The sequence below is a fragment of the Antechinus flavipes genome, chromosome 1 (genome assembly GCF_016432865.1).
Source record: "Antechinus flavipes isolate AdamAnt ecotype Samford, QLD, Australia chromosome 1, AdamAnt_v2, whole genome shotgun sequence".
Lineage (NCBI taxonomy): Eukaryota > Metazoa > Chordata > Mammalia > Dasyuromorphia > Dasyuridae > Antechinus > Antechinus flavipes.
In genome coordinates, this window is record NC_067398.1 from 655210748 (window position 1) to 655219429 (window position 8682).

The following is an 8682-nucleotide window of genomic DNA, read 5'->3' on the forward strand; positions in this document are numbered from 1 at the left end:
TCTGGGGCCATCATCAGTCATCCTGACCTATGTCTTGACACTGAACTCCTATATCTCTGAAAGAGAAAGTGAGCTGATGACTGCATAGTTCTGCCTCACTTAAATCCAATTCATTTGCAAGTCAAGGCATTACCCTCTAGAGATCATTGGTTCTCTTCAAAATGGAAGAACAAAACACAACAATGGGGGAAGGATGTTGAAATGGTTAGTGATGTAAAGACAATGGATACCAATAAAATGTATTTAAAATATCTTAAAAGATTCCATGAACAGTTTTTTTTTTTTTAAGATTAAAAAAGGAAATTAACAGCATTCATCATGGATGTGGAAATGAAAGAAATCTTAGAAACCATCAAGTCTAGACCCCAATATTCTCTATATTACAGATAAGAAAACAGCCCCACAAAGGTTAAGTGGAAGTGGAAGCAACAGGATTGAAAGCCAAGCTGTCTAAATCTAAATATAGCACTCTCTCCACTGAATCACTCTCTGCTTGGATGTGGAGGAATAAGGGAGACAAAAAAGCCAAAGTTTATGCCAACATTTCAAGTCTAGGTGAGCTGGGAGTGGTGGGGTCCTCAGCTGAAATGAGAAAGTCAGAGGAAGGAGAAAGTTTTGAGAGGAAGAAGAGGAGTCCGGTTTTGTAATGTGCTGAGGTCCTGATTGTAAATCCAGGAGCCGGCTCGCAGCCGTCCCATTTCTTGAGCCAGGAAATCTAGAGCCCTGGGGAGAGGTCGGGGTGGATGGATAGGTCTGAGAGTCTTCTGCATAAAGGAGCCATCCATCACCATTCAGTTCTCATTGTGGGCATCTGCATTTAGAAGACTGGTGCAGGATATCTGTCTGCGCTTCTGGCAGCAGGTCCCCCAGGGGTTGGCATAGAGTTGGATGCTGGCTGCACACGGGCAGCATGGCAGCCGGAGATAACGTCTGGGAGCCAAAGAACAGGCAGATAGTGTAGCCTGTGGGTGTGACAGAGGTACTACCACAGGTGGCGGGTGGCCAGGGCCACATGCTAGGGGGCTCAGCAGAACCCTTCCTCCCAAACACCAGGCAGGGAGCTAGATGAGCCAGCATTCACTCCATCCGAGCAGGAGAGCGGCACTACCTCAGGCTGCTAGGAAACTGTCCACCAGCTCACAGGGCTGGGTGCCGGGCCTGGAGAGGGAATAACCAAGAAAACAAAGGCACATCAAGAAGGTAGGAGCTTTTCTTAAGATCCTGGGTACAATCCTAACTCCTGGGATCAAGTGACATAGCAACTATAAAACACTTAGCATAGTGCCTGGCACCGTATAAACTATATAAATGTTAACTTAAAAAAAAGAATTTTACAGCTGTCTGACATTATCTAGGCCAGTCTACTCCTTTTGTAGATAGCCTTGTATATAAGGCCCACAGAGGAAAGATATTTGTGCAAGGTCACCTGGCAAATAACCAGCCGCCTATATTTCTACTATGGTTCTCTGATTCCAAATCTATTGCTTTCCCTATCACATTATTCTTTTTTGGATGTTTCAAAAAGCCAAGAAAACATATACTCCTGTTGTATCTCTATCTCATTTAAGAAACTGGAATGGCAGCATGTCTCAAATACTGATCTACCTGCTCTCAGACACTTCCAGTAAAAATTCTCAGGAGGAGAAACAGAGGAGACCAGAGCAACGTTGAAACCCCCTCTTGATGTCCTTTAGCTTTCCTTCAAGTCCCAGAAAGAAAAAAAAAAAGCAAACCCAAAAACCTCACCTTATTTAAGAAGCCTATACTAATCTTCTTAAAATTAGTGTTTCCTCACAGTGGATTATCTCCGTTTTATCTTTTCTCTTAATCTTGAAATTTTGATTTCAAATCTTGAAAAATCAGCAGCAGACAATGCCAAAAAAGAGCCACCTACCAGTCACCCCATTCTGGGAAAAGTAATCAAGGAAATGCCCTGGGTGAAATAGGACCCTCTATCAGTCCCTAGTGTGAACATATAGTGGGATGTTCCTGCTAGTAGTTGGCTTTCTGAGTTATTTTTGATTCAAATCTATTAACAAAATACCAAAGGTCAACTCTCCCACCCATCTACTCCCCCCATTCCATAAAGCATAATGAGACATGGGGTCAGTCTGGAGTGTTTATTACCTCTATGAATGTTCTTGGTCTAGGCAGGGGGACTCTTGGACTGATGGCTTCCAGCCCTGCTCAATTCCTCACTCTGACCTTTGACTCTCCTTCTTCCATCTCTCCACTTATCCCTGTTGTCTTCTCAAATTGGAGGTATGTCTACCCTTTTTTTCCCCCTGACACAGCCTTCATTTAAGGAAGTGTGCGTGCCAGTCATGTTTCCTCCCAATCTGGTTTTGTTCCTGTCTCTTTAGATTTTTATACTTTGCCCTCCCATTGAGTGCCTTTCCTGTCCCATTCTACTTTAAGGTATTGTCTGTCCCAACTTGAATGTAAATTCCTTGTGAGTAGGAACTACCTTTCTTTTTGCTTGTATTTGTATTCCCGATGCTTAGCACAGAATTTGGCATGCAGTAAGAGTTCCATAAATGCTTCATCTGGTCTAATTTCTCATCTTAAACCTTAAACCTTAGTTGCCCCATTTTTGAAATGGTGATAACACTGGTCCTACTTATCTCAAAGATTCCCAAGTCATCTACCATTGGTTAGAGCTCCTCAATAACATAAGAGTAGATTTCCTTACAGGGATCTGCTTTCTCATATAAGATTTTCTGGAATGTAGACTGCACTCACAAAATTGATTAATGGTATATGTTGACCTCAAAGCAGCATCAGTTGAGCCAGCTAATTTCAGAAAAGCCTGGAAAGACTTACATGAACTGATGAGACTGAGTGAAGTGAGCAGAACCAAGAGAACACTGCATACAATAACAAGAAAATTATGTGAGGATCAACTGTGATGCACTTGGCTCTTTTCAACAATGAGAAGATTCAAGGCAATTGCAATAGACTTGAGTTGGAAAGTGCCATCTGAATCCAGAGAAAGAACTATGGGGACTGAATGTGGATCAAAGCATAGTATTTTCACTTTTTGTTGTTTGGTTGGGTTTTTTTTCTTTCTTTCTTGTGTTTTTTTTTCCCTTTTGATCTGATTTTTCTTGCACAGCATGGCAAATATAGAAATATGTTTTGAAGAATTGCACATGTTTAATCTATATTGGATTGCTTGCTGTATTGGGGAGGAGGTGGGAAGGAGGTAGGGAGAAAAAATTGGAACAAAAGTTTTTGCAAAGATGAATGTTGAAAACAATCCTTGCATGTATTTAGAAAACTAAAATATGATTTAAAAAAAAATAAAATTCCATCTTATTTTAAAAAAAAATGCAGCACCAGTGGTTTGGGATTTAGGAATCTGGTCATCCATCCCCAAACAGTGTGTTGTTCCACTAAAAAAAAAAATCCTAAGCATTCACTTTTGTTTGTTGAAATATGTCACTCAACAAAGAGCCAACTGGATTACCTTGTGAGACCAGTAGGGGAGTAGCATGTAAACTTGAAAACAAGCTCGTAAAACAGGACCCATAATCTAGAAGCGGTCCAGGTCATGTAATGGGAGGAGAGGAATGGCCAGTCTGCCCCAGAGGCAAACCAGGGCATTTTTAGGAAAGAAAATTTCCTAAATCACAAGTCTTTGTCATCATCCTACTCCACAAAGCACTTTGTAAAGCTTAAAGTGCTATATACATTAAAAAGTGTGTTATAAATGTGGTCTTCCCACCAACTCTGCAAAAGCCAGATTGCCCAGCAGAGGGCGTGCTTGAATGAATACAGTAGATAAGAATAGTTTGTGATTAACATATCAGTTATTTACATGTAAATGGATATTTCCCATCTGTTTGCAAACAGTTTGTTCTATTGAGTTTTATGATCTCCCTGAAATATGATTAGCAGATTATGACATGCTCCTTTTTAGCTAGTACAGATGTTAACTTCTGTCCAGACTTAGCCTAAGTGATTATAGATTCTAAATTAGTGGCAGCAGTCAAATTTATGAGAATTCGCAGAGGATTTTAGGATTTTTGAGCTGGGAAGGCCCTTAAAGATTATCTTCTCTACACATCTCATTTTAAGGATTAGGAAAGAAAGGATATGAAAGAGAAAAGGACTTTCCAAGGAAAAAGATACTAACTAGCTGAACCAGAATTTTAAGTCAAGTATCTTACTCCAAATCTAGAATTCTTATGAAATGCTCAATTGAGCATGGTGAGGGGAAGTGTTTTGTCATTGTTCAGGGCTTGCTAATTTTTTTCTGTTGTGACTCAGTTATTTTTCAGTCATGTCTGACTCTTTATGACCCATTTTGCATTTTCTTGGCAAACTGGAGTGATGTGCCATTTCTTCCCCTCCCCTCATTTTTATAATGAGGAAATTGAAACAAACAGGATTAAGTGATTTGGCCAGGGTCACACAGCTATTGTCTGAGGGAAAATTTGAACTCAAGAAGCTGAGTCTTCCTAGTCTTGGGCCAAGCACTCTCCATTGTGCCATCTAGCTGCCCTATGTTCAGTACTATGTAAATAATTGCTCTAGTTATTAATATTATTATTATCCCACCAAAATCCCCTCTTCCTTCCTATCATGATATAGACTCTGGTTTGTCCAGTGTTCTAGTTAATCACAAACTCTGACTGGTTTTTACCTAAGCAGGAAAGACTGGACAATTGTCCATTATCTGTGGACCAGCTAAATTCAGATAATCTCATTACTGACAGTGTGTTCACCAGACAGTGAATTCTTATGACCAGATCAACTCATTAAAACACTTACTAAAGCATGGATCTATGTCAACAAACACTTATTAAGCAGTAGATCACTCTAGATCTAAGGCGAGCCAACACAAAATCAGTGATGGAGAATCATGTGGGAGGACTGGCGATGGTGATCCTGCCACAACGGATGTGCCATAGAATGGGTCAAAGAGAGTGATAGGTCACTCAAATTCAATTCATTTACATATCATGCCCTGACCTCCCTGATGTTGTGGTCATTTTTTATAATAAAGCTCAAACAACAATAATGTGCTAAACACTGTATAAGAGGTAGAGAGATTCTCTAATGGCAAAACCATAGTCCCAGGAGTATGGAGGTAAAGATTATTACTAAGCACTTTGAATAGGGGTGAAGAAGGTGGTAAAGGGACTGAAATAGCTCTAGTCCCTTACAAAAAGGGGCTTAGAGGTAAAGGAGACAAGGAGTATAGAAACAAGAGGAAAAGGGTAGGAAGGAATGTGTTTTGTCCTTACTTTAAAATGAGAGCCCCATGTATCAGAGAGTTCTGAGGAGAAAGAGAAGGAACGTCAAATCAAGCCAGTAAGCATTTAGTGAAGCTTTGATATGTTCTAGCACAGCCCTAAGCACTGGTGTTACAAATATCAAACTGTCTTTCCAGCCAGATCCAATATGAGCCTGCTTTCTTCATTGGACAAGCAAGAGATCAAAACAGATGTTGTCAGGTGTACTTTGCCATCAGCAACCATCTTTCTCAAATTTTTTCTTGATTCAAGAACAAAGACAGATCCAATAACATTTCATTTATGAATCCATGGTAGCTTTGAGAACCCCACCGTTTTTGTTTTTCAGTTTTTAAAAAGGAAATTAATTAGATGTAACATGAAAAGGGATTGTCTCTGCCCTTCTTGGAACAACTACGTATATGTTTCATTCTTTCTTCTCATTCTTCTTTGCTTGTTCTTTAATTGTGTCATACACACTAATCATGAATGTCCCCTGAGGTTCTGTCCTGTTCTCCCTTCTCTTTTATCTCCATATTTTCTCAGTTGGTGATCTCATCCGCTTCTATGAGTTCATTTACTATCTCTGTGCAGATGATTCCCAGGTCTAATTATGTCAATCACCAACTGCCTATTGGACATTTTGAAATGGATACCCCATAGGCATTTCCAAACATTTCCAAAACAATTATTCTCTTCTCTCTGAAGGTCCCTATCACTTCCTTATCATTATCCCCACTATCCTTCTGGCCACCAGCCTCACAACCTTAATACTCCCTTTTGTCTCATCCTATATATCCAGTTTGTTTCAAATTTGTTTCTTCATGACCATTCTCCAAAAATTCCTTTTGTCCATTCACCACCCAATCCAGGCCCTCACCTCTCCCCTAAACTATTTCAATAGCCTCATAATGGCTCTCCCTGACTTAATTAATTCTTTAGCTATGCCATTCTCCACACAGATGCCAAAGAAAATTTCCTAAATCGCAAGTCTTTGTCATCATCCTACTCAACAAATTCCAGTTGTTCCAGATTACTTTCCCAAATATAACTCTGGTTTTTAAAGCGAATCACAATCTGGTCCCTTCCTACTTTTCCAATATTCTCACCTATCACTCTCTTTGACCCATTCTATGGCACATCCGTTGTGGCAGGATCACCATCGCCAGTCCTCCCACATGATTCTCCATCACTGATTTTGTGTTGGCTCGCCTTAGATCTGGAATGATCTACTTCCTCCAGTGCCATTTCTCAGAATCTCTAGTTCCCTTTATGATTCAGTTCAAACAACAACTTTTGCTGGATGCTTTTCCAGTCCTTTGGGCTCTTAGTCTTCCCCTATAAAGTTACTTATCCTCCACTATCTATACATGTTGTTATCTACCTATTGATTTATGCATCACAAATAAGCTACATTTATTCATAAGCCCTCCATTAGAGTGTGACCTTCTTGAGGACAAGGGACAATTTTAAACTTTCCTTCGTATCCTCAGTGTGTTTAACACATTTGTTAACACACTGGTAAATACATTGTTGTTCAACTAACCCTATCTCTTGTGACCCTATTTGGGTTTGTTGGCAGAGACTGAAATGGTTTGCCATTTCCTTCTCCAGCTCATTTACAGATGTGGAAACTGAGGCATATGGAATTAAGTTACTTCCCCAGGGTCACACTTCTAATAAGTGTCTGAGGGCTGGATTTGAAATCAACTCCTCCTAACTCCAGAGCTGGTACTCTGTGCACTAACTCCCTAGTTTCACATGATAAGCCCCTACTAAATGCTTGTTGATTGGGCCCAGAGGAGGAGCTAGGAGGCTGGCCTGGGCTGCCTCTCCCACCTGTGCTTCCGACCTTTGAGTTCCTCAAAGCAACAAGTGGGATTTACTTCCAACTTTAAAAGGAAAGGGGGAGGTCCTGTAGCTTGGCAGAGAGCTGAAGAGGTTGCCCAGGGAGAAGAATATAGCCTTGCCAGTTCCCTGGGCCAATGAGTGGGTTGCTGGGTAAATTCATGGAAATAGAATTCTTTTTTTTTTTTTTTAAATTGAACAGGACTATTTTCATGTCAATGCCTGTGTTTCCTGGAACACCTCCAAACTCCAAATCTGAGTCTTTGTCTGAAGGTGGCAACAGGGAAGAGGAGCCGTGCGGGGTGGATTCTCCTCCTTCATACATCTGGTTTCCTGCCTCCTGCCTTCATACTTATTCCTCTGTGCTGCTGTGGATAGCTGTGGGACCTCTCACAGCACCACAGGCTTCAGGGAGCTGAAACTCAGAGATGTCCAGCCTTCTTGTCTTAAAATGGGGAGTGGGAGCCCAGAGAACAGAAGGGAGACCCGTAACTCTGGCTCAAGGCCCTGATCCCTAGTTCCAGAAACACTGACAGGGCATGGAGATTTAATAGGCTGTGAGTAGGTCTGTAAAACCCGGGCTTTTGCTTCTCTTGGCTCAGAAAGGGACTGGCTGAGACTTTGGGGCCAAGAAGAAATAGGAAAGAGGAGAACCACAAGTTCTCTGGCCCACCATGTTTCTCCTGACAAGTCCATGGGATAGATTTTTCTCCCCGAACCCCAATCCAGTAGGAAACATGGGATGGGTCATTTTCAAGAGACATGGAGGCAGGAAGGCAAGAGAAAACATACACATGAGTGAACGGGAGTCACCCGGAGGGGCCCCGGGGCAAACTGAAGCAAACCAGCAGCTTCATCAGTGAAAGCGAAGAAATCCAATCCACAGAGTGGGATTTCTGGCTTTCCCATTAGGTCCTCTTCAAAATCCCACTTGTGGTGCAGCTCTCTCAGCCTGCCACAGGGGGGCTTTCCTGGACGCCCCTTCACTTTTTAGCCCAGTGTCTTTGTACTGATTTCCTTCTCCATCTCTATGACAACTTCTTGGAGACGGGAAATTGTTTTTATTCTCAAGCTTACCTAGATAGTAATAATAACAAATAAGTAAAATAAAGATTATCCACATAGTAAGAATAATAAATGATGACCTCAATACAGGTTATCCAGATAGAATAATAAAGACATAAAATAAATAAAAATTAGCCACATAATAAGAATAATGAATAATGAAATCAATAAAGATTACCCAGATAGTAAAAAGCACAACTTGGGACCTATGCCAGCTATTGAGATTTCCTTCTCCAATACACAATTGTCCTTCCAATTTACAAAGAACTTTCCTTATAGCGAGGAGGCAGGCAGGTTGTACAAAGATTGACATACCCACTTTGTTATTATTATTTAAATGGGGCCTTGTAAAGTGCTTTCTGAGGGTGACCTCATTTGATCCTCACAACAGCCTCTTGTGAAAAGCACTCCAGGTATTATGTTCCCCATTTGGTAGCTGAGGAAACTAAGATTTCCCGAGGTTTAAATGACTCGGCTGGATCATTCAGTGAGGGTGGGGAGTCTGCAAATGGGAGTCAACTCTAAGCCT

General features: G+C 41.1%; 1 long non-coding RNA gene across 1 annotated transcript; it reads left to right on the forward strand.

Annotated features, from left to right (window-relative positions):
- The first annotated feature begins 918 nt into the window (after positions 1-918).
- Positions 919-8362, forward strand: LOC127540752 (uncharacterized). Its single transcript, XR_007948279.1, has 2 exons — positions 919-1200; positions 7291-8362. It is a non-coding gene; the product is annotated as an uncharacterized LOC127540752 (long non-coding RNA).
- Positions 8363-8682: the final 320 nt, after the last annotated feature.